The sequence below is a fragment of the Anser cygnoides genome, chromosome 3 (genome assembly GCF_040182565.1).
Source record: "Anser cygnoides isolate HZ-2024a breed goose chromosome 3, Taihu_goose_T2T_genome, whole genome shotgun sequence".
Classification (NCBI taxonomy): domain Eukaryota; kingdom Metazoa; phylum Chordata; class Aves; order Anseriformes; family Anatidae; genus Anser; species Anser cygnoides.
Window position 1 is genome coordinate 21,727,297 of NC_089875.1, and position 14,643 is coordinate 21,741,939.

General features: G+C 44.1%; 1 protein-coding gene and 1 long non-coding RNA gene across 9 annotated transcripts in view; one reads left to right on the forward strand and one right to left on the reverse strand.

Annotated features, from left to right (window-relative positions):
• ESRRG (estrogen related receptor gamma) overlaps positions 1-14,643 on the reverse strand; it is a 403,755-nt gene that overhangs the window by 380,892 nt on the left and 8,220 nt on the right. For 3 of the 8 annotated variants that reach the window (XM_066995510.1, XM_066995507.1, XM_066995514.1), the window contains exon 1: positions 3,352-3,474. The exons of 4 other annotated variants lie outside the window; for them this stretch is intronic. The gene's annotated coding sequence lies outside the window, so the exon portion shown is untranslated. Of the gene's footprint in view, positions 1-3,351; positions 3,489-14,643 lie in introns of those variants that run through there. One more of the 8 variants, XM_066995509.1, reaches the window with a different exon arrangement.
• LOC125182027 (uncharacterized) lies at positions 3,618-8,413 on the forward strand. The gene is made up of 2 exons (XR_010830897.1): positions 3,618-3,822; positions 4,028-8,413. It is a non-coding gene; the product is annotated as an uncharacterized lncRNA (long non-coding RNA).

Sequence of the window (14,643 nt, forward strand, 5' to 3'; positions counted from 1 at the left end):
TCTGTCTTCCTTTGAATCAGACTCTCAAAGAATGAAAAATCACACGAGGGAATATTTGCTTGCACTCCCTTCTAACCGTAGCACCAGTGTACCCATTAATAATGAAGTCTTCAAGGAGGAGGGGAGTTCACTGGATGTGAGTGTCCATTGCCCATGCAGCCCCTGCCAGATAGCATCAACAGTTGTTCTCCTATTTTCACAGCAGGAAATAAGCAGGTACTAGCTGTATAGGAAGAATCGGGAGGAATCTAGGTCAAAATCAAAGCAAGACTGCTCTGTCCATTTGACAAAACTCACATGCATACACAATAGCCATGCAAAAACAAAGCACTTGCTTGTAATGTTATCTCTCTTAAGGCTGCTAAATAAGTGTGCAAACATTGTGCTACTTGGAGTAAAGGCAGCATTCCTTTTGTGTGACTTCTGAAAAGGCATTTAAAATCAATCTAAAATTGCAATATTAGGAAATTTTAAAATCATTATTTCAAACAGGCAGACTTGAAAGGGTCTCTTGTTCATGGGTAAATCTGCAGTTAGTTTTTCTAGTACTAGTGGTTCAATCGAAAGATTCGCCAACTGCCCCCTGGAGAAAACTGAAGATCTGCATTTAAATGGAGATATAGTATTTCCAAATGCACAGTACCTGGAAGGCAGATACTGTCAAGGTTTCTTAGTGAGTGGATCTCAAATTGTATTAGGTACATTTCAGTGCTGTAACTATCCCCATTCCATAGGACTGGGGCTATTTCCATATCATTTTCGTGCGTGCATGCTTTGTAATATTTGTCCTGACAAGTCAAAATTAAACCCCGATCCGCAATAAAGCCCTCACAGACTAACAACAAGGAATTACAACCTTATATATAATTTTCTGATATGCACAATGAAGACGATATTAGATAGCTTGGCTAGAAATCTTAAATAATTGAAAAGTATGATGACTTAATAGAGTAGTAAGCTTGGTTTACAATGCAGTCAATTTAGAGCCATAAAAACACTGTGTAAAATTTTTATCTTGTGGTTGACCATTACATATCCTATTTATTATTCCAAAGTATTTCGACAGCATTTTTTCTTCATTAATGTGGCTGCTGGCATTTAGCACCCACTCTCTAAATGCACGTGATTTTCCTGGAACAGCTTTAAGAAAAGAAAACAAAAATTGAGCAGACCACGACAGAGTTGTTCCTCATTACAACGTACGTCTTTTCACATGCTGACTTGAACTGACTTCGAGTACTGTAAAATACGTCCAAAACTGCTGAGACTTAAATATAATAAATCAAAGCCTTATACATAAAGTTAAAACGACCGGTGTAACTACTGATCCCGACACATCAGAGGCAAAAAAAAAAAAAAAAAAAAAAAATCAAACCTCATGAATACTTTGTTGCTAATGTACACCAGTTCAAAGAGCAGTGTTCCTCTTAGGAAAACATCTTAATTTTCATATCAGAAAATCATAATAACCTTCCAGAAAAGTTTTAGTGAGTACGCGATGCAGGCAGAGAGAGGGTTTACAGTGCAAGACACTCGTGATCAGTTTCAAACACACAGGCATTAGTCCAGGCAGGCTCTCTCTGAAATTCAGGTTGCAATTGAATCGTCCCTGTAAACAAGGTTACTGCGAACGGCCCAAGATATCCTTCTCAGCAGCACCTTCACCGGCAGCCCTTCAGCTGTCTACTTAGTTTGTTATACCTTATCTTGCAGCCCTGACATTCTAATGCTGATTCAAATTCAGGATTCAAAATGAAAGATGAAATATCTCCAAGATCACTTAATATTGAAATGCCGTTGCAGTAATAAGTGGTGCTAGGCTGGAGATAGGGACACAGCACTCCAGCGGCAACCTTTTAATTTCGGGGAGGAGGGGGGGAATACTATGGAATAACCGTGATACTGCACACACAGTTAATGCAATCGATTTGTTTTTCCTTATTTTGATAATGAGCACGCTGAATGTCATGTTTACCTTCTTCTGCCCCTGGCACATTTTAAACTGGAAAGTCCTCTAAAAGGAGACCTGCCAGATTCCAGCGGAGGCATTAACCGCCCCCTCCCCTCCCCAGCCCCCCAGCACGCAGAACAAGGGCCACCTTGATACTCTCGAGGCAAGGAGGAACACAACCATATGAGTCATTTCGCCATTCTCAGCCCTGGCATATTTGCAGAGCAAACGCAACCCGCGCACCATGTATAAGCTAATGTAGGTTAGATTGTAAACTACTCCCATCCTAGCAGCGACTGACTGCTTGTGTGCTACACGGGAACATTTTGTGCTCTGGAATAAAGCTGGGAAGGGGGGGAAAAAATAAAAATGCATCGGATAAGTTTTGCACTTCGCATTTAAGAGAGGGGCTGCCACTAAACGCTTCGAACTTGGGTGGTTTTCTGCAGAGGACGCTCGGGTTTCCCTCCCGGCCGGCGGTGTGAGGCGTGGGGGTCAGCTCCCTGCCTGCGGGGCTGCGCTCGGCTGCCAGCCCTGGAGCCCCCCCGCTGCAGGCCGGCCCGGGGGGGGGCTGCGGGAGGGAAAGGCGAGCCCTGCCCACGCTGCCACCCGCCTGCCCTCCCCGCTCCTCGGCTCCTTTCTGCTCGCCCCCCGCTCCCCAGCCCCGTCCCCGGCTATCGCGGCCAGCACGCGGACCCAGCGCCTCTCACCCCACCCCCCCCAGAAATAAATAAATAAATAAATAAAACACCTCTGAGGGCCTGAGGGGGGGGGGGGGCGCTGGGTTTTGGGGGGCAGAGACCCCTTGGGCCGGGCTCAGCCCCCCCGAACCCGAGGACTTGCCGCACTTCGCCCCGCCGCAGCCCCCCCGAGGACGGGGCGGTCGGGGGGGGCCGGGCAGGGGGCCGGGGCCGGGGCCAGCCCCCCCGGGTTAAAGTTGAAGCCCGCCGCCACCCCGGGACCCCGGCCCCAAACTCCGGGCTCCCTCTCGCCTCCTCACTTCCCCGGCGCTCCCGGCCGGGGGGGGGGGGGGGGGGACGAGGGGGGAGACCTGCGGGGTCGGCAGGAAGGGCGGGGAATAAATGCCCTAATAATAATCATAAATCATAAAATTCATCCCCCCGCACCCCAATAATTTTCAATCATTGCCCGACGGACCAACACCACGGTGGGGTGCGGGCTTGGAGGGGCGGCTTTGGGGGGGGGGGGGGGGGGGACTCGGGGCAAGTGCAGTGCCCAAGGTTTGGGTTTTTTCTGGGGGGGAGCGCTGCCGGTTCCCAAGGTTTTGGATTTTTTTTTTTTTTTTTTTTTTGGGGGGGGGGGGGTGGTTGCGCTGCCGGCCGCCGCCCGCCGCCCCCGCCGCAATGTCAGCGGCCGGGGGAGGGGGGTCCCGGCGTTACCTGGTCCGCTCGGCACCGCAGGCAGGCAGGCTAGTCAGGTGAGTCGCCGGGGCTTTCAAAGAAGCCGAAGCCGGTTTCTTTGCTCGCAAAGTCTACAACACCATGCAGGGACATTGCAAAATCTTTACACACGCCTCCTCCAGCCGGGCTCCCGCGACCTCCGCCGCCGAGGGGGGAGCCGCCGGCGGGCTCGGGCCGCGGGGAGCCGCGGCGGGGGGCGAGGGGGGCGCGGGGCGGGCGGCCCCGGCGGGGGCGGCCCCGGCGGGCGGAGGGCGGCGGCGGGCGGGCGGCGGAGGCCCCGGCCCCGCGGCCCCGGCCCCGCTGGCGGCTCCGGGCCTCCCTGCCGCCTTGGTAGCGCCGCTCCGCACTCGGCCTGACCCGGGACGTCACTCCGCCTGGCTGTTTTCTCAATGATAACTTGGCAGGAGAAGGGGGAAGCGGCCGGGTTTTTTGCTCGGGCTCGTTTACCGGGTACGTGCACGTTTCTCTGCATGCGGGGTTTTTTTATTTTTTATTTTTTTTTTATTTTCGGCGAAACGATAGGGGGAAAAAAAAAAAAAAAAAAAAAAGCCGAGGCAGGAAATCCGGCGCGCGGCGGGGGCTGCCGGCCCGCGATGGTGGCGGGCGCGGGGGAGCAGGCATGCGTTCATCTTTTTGTCTTTCATTTTACCTTCAGGGTGACGATCAGCGCCAGGCCAGCCTCGCTGGGCACCGCCACGTCCCACCTGGAGAAATAAAGCACACACGCAAAAAAAAAAAAAAAAAAAGGGGGGGGGGGGGGGGGGGAGGAAAAAAAAAAAACAAAACCACAACCACCGAAATGAGGGTGGCAGGGCTGCCACCCTCCACCAGCCCGGATGCGCTCCGACGGGACAGCACGCCCGGCGACACGCTGCCACGCACACGCTGCCAGCCCGCCATGCCCGTGCGGGGGGGAAATGGAATTAGGGCAAAAAATAAAACACCCCAAAGGCACTGCAGATGAGGCCCGGGCCCCCCAAATCAGCCCCGAGCCCCCGCGGTGTAGGCTGGCATGGCAGCTGGGTGGATGCGGGCTCCATTCGTGCAGCCTGTGGGTCAGGGCAGAAGGGGCCGTGGCATGGAGGTCGCTGGTGAAATGGTGTCAGGCTGAGCTGGGGGTGTGCAGCCCACCCTCACGCCCTGCTGCTGGGGTGCAGCTGTGTCCCAAAGCACCCTGTGCCACCACGCAGGGAGACAAGGCCTGCTGCCACGGGCACCGTCACCTGCGTGCCCAGGGCATTGTTATGAGCAGGGGCAGGGGCTGGCAACACGCTTGGTTATCTTTCCTTGGGTTTTGGACTCTTACGAGGGAAATCCTGTAAGTATATGTGAATTCAGGGGCCTTTAGATGTCTGGATTTACTCCTGTGCAAAAGTATTTCCAGAGCTAGGCCTCACTCCTAGGTATCCATGGTGGCGCAGACTTGTGTGCCTTTTCAGCTAAAGCTAAGTTGTTACATACACACACTTTTAATATCCCAAACTACATCTGCACGCTGACCACAGGGCGCTCAGGAAAGCCCAAAGTCAAGTTCCTCTATGCCATGCTGCATTTCTTGCCACCTATTTTGACAAGGACTCACAATATACACATAGCTAGCACGATGGAGTTCACAAAGGAACACACAACAGGGCTGAAACTAAATTATTTTTGCAGCTACATCTGTTCATCTTTAATATTAGCATCATCGCTTTCATTTTCCTCATTTAAATACAATAAAAGGGAAGATTGCCTTTGCTTAATATTGTTACTAATCAGGTTTTGCTCTTCCAGTTTTTTTAAGAGGATAAAGTCGGGGAGAATCTAGCATAAACGCATAAACCTTTTCTGTTGCCAGACTCAGTACTCTGGAGCAGCACGTTATTTTAAATGCTGAGATCGTCTATTTCCACTGGAAAATGACTTTGCTTTTTAACTGGGGGAAAAAAAAAAAGTCTTTCTCACAATATTAGGGAGTCCAAGCACCATTTTAAGGAGAGCGAAATTGAAAGTACTTTTTATTTTTAACCCAAGCTGCTCGAGGTGCTTTCTGGCTTGGCTATAAAGACAAGTTTGTCTAATGTTTCTGTTTTGAAATTGTTTTGAGCAGCCTTTAGACTAAATTTTTGTTTGTCTTAAGTATACTGTCTCAACAGAGCTCAGCAAAGCAGAGGGTACATTACCTGTACATTTTTGGTAGACTTGAAAAGCGCTGATTGTTGTCTATATTTTGCCATTCATTTTTAAATGAAGCTCTCCTGATTGATGTGGGGAATTTGTTTAAAAAGATGAAGGTTATGGCAGAGCTACCCAAGATGCCATTTGCAGTTGTTCCATACCTCTCATAACAGTGAGATTTTACTTGTGATTTTTACACTTTTAAAAGGGAATTAGTTAATCAAATTAGTTAATCAAATTGCCATTTTTGGAATGCATTGAAAGGAATATTAAAGTGCATTAATTTCATTAAATGAAATGAGCAGATAGGCAACAAAACAAGTATTAGTCAAATAAGCAAGAACTCGCCTATGGAGCCAAATTCAGCCCTAGTGAAATCAACTGAGTTGTGCTTGTCTGCAGCATATTTAATTTGGCCTATGCAGTCGCACAGCTGACACTATTTGGTTGTCAAAGGTGTGTATATTAAAAATGTGTGAGCGATGCATCTCCTCCAATGTGATTAACCTCTGAAGTTAAATTCACCTGTTTTCCATTTAGTTCAGCTGCACAGTCCTATCGCATATGCAGTTTTTGGTGTGTGTACACACCAGAGATGTAGAGAGGCGTTCCCACCCTGGCATCAGTACAGGGACGTGCGTAGTATCTGAAGTGAGGGCGTGATGAGGTGGATTTCAGCATAGGTTGTTCACAACCAGAAGGCTTTCTGCATGTATGCTCCAGTTAATAGGCTACACTGAAGAGTCTGCCACCATCTTTCATTACTGCTGTTACTCACGCCAGCGAGAGTAAAAGAAAGGTTGGTATGTCTATAATCACAAGTTCATTTGCTATGTAGATATATCTTAAGAGTCTCTCAGCCCAGCAAAATTGTGCTGGATTAAGGTAGAGTCTGAATGTAAAGCAGAACTGTGCCCAGGTGGCTCATTCTTTCTGGAATGACAGAGCTGTTTCCTGGTTTCACTTAATCCACTTCTAAAGTGGATTAAGAGAATTCAAGAAAGTGAATTCTTATGCTGGCATAAAATTTGTCTACACATGGTTTTAGTCGAGAGTAATTATTGCAGTGTAGCTAGTAAGAGTTTTGGAATAATTTTGTGTGTAGACAAGTCCGAAGTTGCACACGTGAAAACAACACAATGTATGTAGTTTTTCTATATAACATAAGGTTAATTTAGCTCAACATTTGACCTACTTCTTTCCTTGCGAGGCATATTTAATTCATTACAGGTTTTTCTTTCTTAACAGAAACCTCACAACGGCTGTGCACTTATGATCAAGTCAAGGACAGCAATTCCATGTGCACTTCAAAAAAAAAAAAAACCAACCCACACCACCACCAAAAAAAATAAACAATGCGTACTCTGAGTACATTCTCAGCTGTGTTGGAACAGACAGTCAGCTCTCTACTGGAGAAAATACCAGGTTCTTGATCGTAAGGTTTTTGAGTAGGTTGTTAACAAAAGGAAAACAAAACCCAAAGGTCTGCTATGTCCTCTTAAACAGCCATGATCTGCTTGTACTTTGACTACATGCCATTCAAAGCAGTAGTGTCTATGTGAAGCACCCTTTATAATGCAACAATACTAGTTCCTGCATGAGGAACCTCGCAAACTTGCACAGGATGGCTTGCAGAACAATGGGGCTCTCAGGAGGCACCTTAGGAACAGGAAGCTAATTTCACAGTTTGTTTAGAGACCTGATTCAGGAAGAGCCTACCTCAGTCTCAGGCAGTTATTTGTTCTGAATGGGTACAGGAGGGCTCTGAATTAGGTGTATTGTGTCACTACTGGTGTACAGGAAAATTACCAAAATGATAATGAGAAAGGGAAATTTTTTTTTTGCACCTTCATGCCAAGCAGAAAGCTCTTCAAATGTCATTCTGTGCCACAGACCTTCCTTGGAAGATAGGTGACTCTTTGACTTGAATTAAGGCTCCTACATTTCAAACTCATTTTTTTGAGGAAAAAAGAAAATAGATGTGAAAGAAGTGATGTAAGCTCAGTAAAGTTCCAAAGAGAAGCATAAATATAAAAGCTAGGTGTTACAAATTTAAACACTGGCATAGAAAAATTCGATAAAATCTATGAAGATATGTGGAAAAAAATTACTTTGTGTGAAAGACTGTAAGGTGTGGGAAGGCAGAGGGTATCCATGGATCTTCCTATATATACATTGAGGAGCCCTTCTACTCCATGTAACAGGCATTGATTCTGCAAATGTGATTCTTCTTAAGCTCAATTTGTGATTATGTGCATGGCTTTGCTCTACTGTGCTGGTCTTGGTTGAAGGATATGGAGAATGGATTTCACATACACCTCCCTTATGCTTAGCCTGCTTATTTAAGTATGAAGCTCACTGGTAAGAAAGAAAGCATTGAACAAGGAAGGTGAAAATCAAGCTCTTTAATCCTGTTGTGTTGAGTAACGTCGAACATGGGCCTAGTCTTGATAGCAAGGCTGAAAGTAGACTGAGATTGTAGGCCAGGAGAGCTTTGGACCATACGGGAACATGCCATATCTAAAATCACACTTGTGTCAACAACTGGATTAGATTATTTTACACTGCTGCCACTGAGAGCTCTCCGGAAACAGGAGCCACCTGCAGTGAGAGGGTGTCTCGTGTCTGCCCCACTCGTGCTAGTACAGGGGGATTGCTGATCCCTGTAGGGAAGGAAGAGGTCTTTAAAATGTAGAGGTCTCAGAGACAACGGCATAACAGATGCAAGAGGAAATATCAGCACACAGCCAGTGCCGTGAAAAGAAGGATCCTCTCTGGGAATTGGTTAGTAGTGCCAATGTTTAATATTTGTCATAACAACCACTGACTGTTTTGTTTTTTGTTCTAACAATGTGAATTATGCATTAAACATTAATACAAGCGAGTGTACTTTTCTTTTGATCTTCAAGCGTAATCATTTCTAATGAGAGTTTATACACGAGCACTGAAACAAATCCCTGAGTCATGTGAATTTACATTGGTTTTACTCTGTGGGAAAGATATCCCACATGGGTTACTCATGTCTGTAAAACATAACATACTTATAAATCAAGAAAAAAAAAAAAAAAAGCTTCCATTTGGCTGAACATAAATATCAGTGTAGACATTTGGCTCACACACTAGCAGTAACGCAACATTGAAAAGTATATTTATCAGAGATCAGGATCAGGGTGGGGCCCTCACCTAATGTTGGATCCAAGTCCTCGCAGAATAAGAAAGTTCACCTCCTGACTTTTGCAGCCTGACTTCTAGCAAGATTTGAGCCAAGTGTTGGAGAAACTTGAACCAACTGTATTAAGTAGTAAAGGAATCAGACTTTGTCTTGCTTGACATAGATGGAAATTGCCAAAGTGCCATGAGCAAGTGCTGATACTCTATATATGTAGCAGACAAATTGTATGATGCTCACTGGCACCTTTCCTGATGCCCTTGACAGATGGGCTGTGGTACAGGGCTGGCCCAGTCTGAACCAATACTAGAACTGTATCTCATTTCTGCTCTTCTAGAAGTTAGTCACAAACACTGCATTTAGTGAAAATACAAACATTATGGATTGTGTAACTACTGGCACAGTTATTTAAAGTACAAATGGTGTTTGAGCCCTCTTCCCCTTTCACATACCATACATACAAGATGCTAAGCACAGGATAAAACAGCCTGCAGTGGGCCTGATTCCTTTGTAGACAGGGGCTGATTACAAGATTTCCAAAATGCCTCTTGCCTCTCCAAAATAGATCTTAAAGGCAGAGGATGCACAGGAGGAATGGCTGCCAAGAAGGTATTATGTTTAATGGCAGTTAGACTCTATCTATGATCCAGGTCATATCTCAGGAATTCTCAAAAGCCCATTAATGTGTTTTATTCTCAATGTATGAATGCTAAATGAGTCCTGGAAGCCAGAGATCCAGGATTACCCCACATAATTCAGTGTTGTCACAGCAGGCTGCAGTCATGCTCCCTGTTGCTCCTTTTCTTTGGCCTGAATAACCTTAAACGCTGATGGTGGAGCTTCAAAAGGAAGAGCGGAAGAAGCCTACACATAGAACAGTTTATAGACTGGAAGAAGAGGAAACATGAAACCCTTCATCCCTGAACTTGATTTCTTTAATTGCTATGTTTTATATAAAGACAGAGGGACTGATACTGTTGCAGTTAAGAAGAAAGCACCTGTGATGCTTCATTATGGAAACCCAACACTGTATGAACTAAGTTTTCCCTAAGACTGCAGGACTTCATGTAGAGGAGGCACCTGTTATGTTAAATCAGAAGATGAACACATCAATACTGGACCTTATATAATTTTGGTCTGAAGGACCTCAGCTCCATCTTGACCCTGCTAGTCACCCATTTACAGTCTCTAGCCTTCAAAGTTTGGCAAGTCTTCTGACTTTTCAGAGTGCATAAGTACATCCTCACGCACAACAAAAAGCTGTGCTTTCAAAGATGTGACAGATGTAGGTAAAAAATGGTATACAGAAGCGTGCAGGGAGGCCTTTGTCAGTCAACATGGTTCAGTGTTACAAAGCCTGTTGGACCACAGGTTCCTGGGTTGCCCTCACAGCCCTGGAATGCCGTCTGGAAGCATTCCCCTGTCATTTAGCTTATTTGGTGCATTAAAGATGCTCATTTCTAGTGCTGTAAGTGAAATGTGCTGATACCGAACCCATCCTTCGTTTTATACCTGCGGGCCCCTAGCAGGCAGCCAAGAGGCCGGTGGGAAGGAGAGGACACCAGTTTTAATTTGGTTGTTTGTGACAGAAAATGGTGAGAAAAATGAAAAAGATCATACTCTAAAGACTAGTATACTTATTTACATTTAACTACCTAACACCAGTCAGAACCTTAAATTCCATGACCATATATGAATACCATGTTATGGTAAAGTAATTAGCTGGTCAGAGCCACATACTACAAAGTAGGCATGCAACTGGTGAAAGCTGATGTAGCTCTAGTGAAATCAGTGGAGTCATACCAGTTTATACTAGCTAAGGACCTATTAATCAAGAAAATCTACAATATTTAATAAAATAAAAAATTTGAAAAAAAAAGTTGCATTGTTGCATTTTTTTTTCATGAAATATTGGCCAAGTGGTCATGTCATAAAGCAACAGCAATAAAATAAAAAGTAGTAAATATTTGCATGGTAGCCAAGACAGAAGCAGAACCAATGCGAAAATCTAGCAATGAAATCCTACACTTACATTATTACATAGTTCAGTGTTGGAGCCAGAGGGGTTGAAGGTAAACTCATTTTCTTGCCTCTGTCTTTTCAGTCAACATTTGGGCTACAACCTTCCCATCCCCGTTGTGAGTTAACCTCCTGGTAACACCTCCAGGGAGAGGGGCAGAAGTTACACAATGGCTGTTTTTCCAGGGGCGGATGTGTAAATGTGAAGGGAAACAATTGAATTTTAATGACAATTTTGAGGCTCTTGAAGGTAATTTCTGGGCAGGGCAGAAATTAGTGCCAGGAGCTGTGTGCTCTCTTCTCCTGCTGATGTAAGCAGGAATTATGAGTGCTCAAATTTTGCAGAAATAAGTCCAAAAACATTGTGTCCTTCTCTCATGCCACAAAAGGCAAGGTGAGAGAGCTGTTGTGCTCAAGCCCGACTCTCACCTCAGTGCCAATACAGAGAAATTTCTACAAAACTTTGGGTGAGTACTCCAGGTTGACACTACGAGATCCCTTTTCTCATTAGGTATTTATAGCATGGTAGCATTGTTCAGGGTAGGAAGTTAATTTTGTTAGGTGCTGTACAGAGCATTTAATCAGATGAAGTTCCGTCATCCAAAAGTCCTATGAAAAAGCTTGCTGAGGGAATGCAGCAAATAATGGGCTATCCTGGGGAGAAAGTGCAGCAGTGGTGGCAACAAAGACAACTACAGAGGGCTTTCCTCTGTACAGGGTAATGATAATTTTGCCAAGAAGATAAGATGTTTATTTCCATTCTAACTATGATGTTTGCATTGCATTACTGAAGCACTGTTCATTAATAGCTTACAAACAAAGTTTATAAAGCTTAAGAAACCTTGTCATATATGACAGTACGCACTGCTTAAACTATCTAAAATATGTTAAATCTATTAGTTTTTTGTTGTTGTTTTGTTTTTTACATAAATTTAGTAAAGCAGGGATATATATATATATTTAGGTCTTACTTTTGTGTCTTAGAATATTCTGGAAGGAATAAAAAGGGTAGTCCTCAAATCTGCAGATATCTACCTGTAGATGATTAAATATAAAATAAAAGGTGCTTCAAAACAACACCAGTCTTTTGCTGGTAGTTAGTTGCAGAGTTTCAACCATTTCCACCAAACAAGGAGACCCGCTGCAGAGTACTGACCTTTCAGTCTTTAGCTAGACAATCACAGCCTTCAACAGGGCAGAATAGGGATCAGGCCTTCCCCATGTCACTTTTCTGCTCAGATTGCAGCTCCAGCCACAGTAAAAGGAGAAAGAAAGACAAGAATAAAGAGCAGACGTAGCCACCTGGCACTGCCTAATTGCAGAGAAAGGTTCAGGAAGGGCTGTGTGGCACTCAGGCAGGGGCTCTGCCTCCCTTGCAGATTTGCAAGCCTGGCTACAAGCCTTGGGATCAGCTTCTGCAAGGCAAAGCTTGGAGTAACTCACTTAGAGGAACTACCTCGCTCGCAAACACCTCTATATCGCCATTTGCCTTTCCCCTATGCTCTGCAGATGAGAGAGCTAACTAACTGCACCTCTTCTTTGGCTGAACACTTTCAGCCTGGTGTGAAGTCTGTTAGAGCCTGTGTACACCAGCACAACACAAAGCGTGCATAAAATATCATTACTGGACATGATCCTGAAGCTCGCTTGGTCTGAAACCTGTCCTCACTTTATTTACAGGAGGACTGAAGAAACCTCGGGGAGCCTGATATTAGCAACTCTGATATCAAACCGCTTTTTCTAAATTACTTTATGTAAGCTACAGGGAGTTTTGTTCTGTCCTTTATTTTCTCTATTCACTCTTCTCAATAAGGATAATTTTATGTACTTTTTTTTTTCCTTTTTTTCACTGCACTATCGTACACTATAGTACAACTCATTAGAGCAGCTTTACTAGTTAGGAGACTTCACTGTAATGTTTTGCTGCCATACTTCTAAGAAACAGAGCCACTAGCTCATGAACATCTGATCTAAGTCTTTCTGAAGCCATCCTGAGAACTTCACTGATCCCAGTACCAAGCCCCTGCATTATGCTCACTATCAGTAAAAGAAATGTTACTGAAGCAGCAGGCTGCTCAGGAGGCCGGAGAGCAAAGGGAGGGGGAAGCAGCTTCCATGCCTGCTGTTTTGTTGTGACAAAGCCAGATGCACAAAAGGATACAGAATTTTGCCCAAAACATTTTTTTTGCCTCTTTTGTAACAATAAAGTCTCTTTTTAAGAGATTGGTATTTACCATAGTATTGATTTCCAGTTGTTAGACAACTGTTGCGCTATGTTCCTACCTATGCATTCCTAAGTTACTAAGTGTACCACCCAGGTTTAGCATCCAGAAGCAGATTCCTTCTATTCCACAAGTACATATTGTTTCTTGAGGCAACTCTTTACGTGCAAGCCCAACAAAAGTGACCCTTCACTATTTTCCATTTTATCTCAATTTTTCCTCTCTCATCTGTACACTGCTGCAGAGGACGTACAACATCAGATGCTGGTTTTGCTCCCTGCAGCCTCAGTGCAACAAATTTCTATCTAAGAGCAATTCCATCTGATTTCAGGTGTTTCTGCCTGAAAATACATGAGTTAGTCTTCAAGGAATTATTTTGGTACTGGAAAGACAAACAGCTCTTCTCACCCTCACGCAGGTACAAGCTTTATAGAGATTTAAGAAAGAAACATTACCACTAGGTGAAAGAGTGTCACAAAACTGTTGAGGAAAAAGTTGGAACCAGGCTTTGGTAGTTTGTGAAGGCCACATCACGTGTGTACCAGGTGTATGCAACCTGCTTTGCAGTCCTAAGTCAATCACCCACATATTTTGGGGATCTTGGTCTTTAGGGAGTCTCGTCTCCTTCTGTCTCTTAGTTCCCACATATGAAAATATAGATGAAATTTACTCTTTAAATGTCATTAGCATAATCACTCACAGGTTCTCCATGTCTGTTTTTTCTAAATGTTTTAAATTACGATGTCAAAATAAAACATTTGTAAAAATTAGACATGGTTGCAGGAGTTTTAGGCTGCAGAACACAAACCTCAGTGATTTCAATGGATGCAGTGCCAAGCTTTCAGATCAAATGAAACTTCACTGTAAATCTCAGGATGTTAGCATGCCAGCGATAAACAATTTGGTCTGTATCTTCTATCAGTTCAGGAAGGATCTGTGCCAGTCCCACCACAGTCCCTCAACTGTCTCTTTTCCCCTACTCTGAGTATTTATTCTATAAATATTCTTTGCTACAAAAAAGTCAAAAGACAACATTTAAATATTTTGTGTATTGCATGTTCCTCCTCTAAAAGAATTGATGACAATTTATTTGCTAGGTAATGGATGAATGAACTGAGAAACAATTCAGTCGGCAACTGACAGTGGTCATTGTCACTTATATGGGCCTATGACTGGTAATCCTTCCTTATAGAAACCAAGTTGTTCTTGAGGAAGCTGGGATGCTGGGATTTCAATAATTTCTTCATTCTACCAAGACAGACAAATTAGGACCTATAGAGTTCCTCTTCTATGTGACACTTCCTTTAAAGCAAGATTTTCTCGAGTAATTTTTTCCCTAGCTGTGAAACATATATATATATATATCACTTATTCCTTTAGATAGATATTATTACAGACTAGAAATGAGAAAAAAAAAAAGGTAGTAATTTGTCCTCCGCTGAGTTTGTATCATCCAAGTTAGAAGTATAAACTCCATTTGTTTCTATTTTTCCTGGAATATACTGACACCACCTACCCCAGAAGTAGCAGTGTATGTACATGTGCAGCTGCAAAATCTTTCAATTTCCATGTGTCAGTGGAAACTATAACTGGATTACACTATTTTTGCTTTATGTAAAAGATTTTATCTTCTTACTAATATTTAACACTTTCTACTAATTCAAAAACATCACATGCAGAGCTCCAGGTATCTTATGAACACTG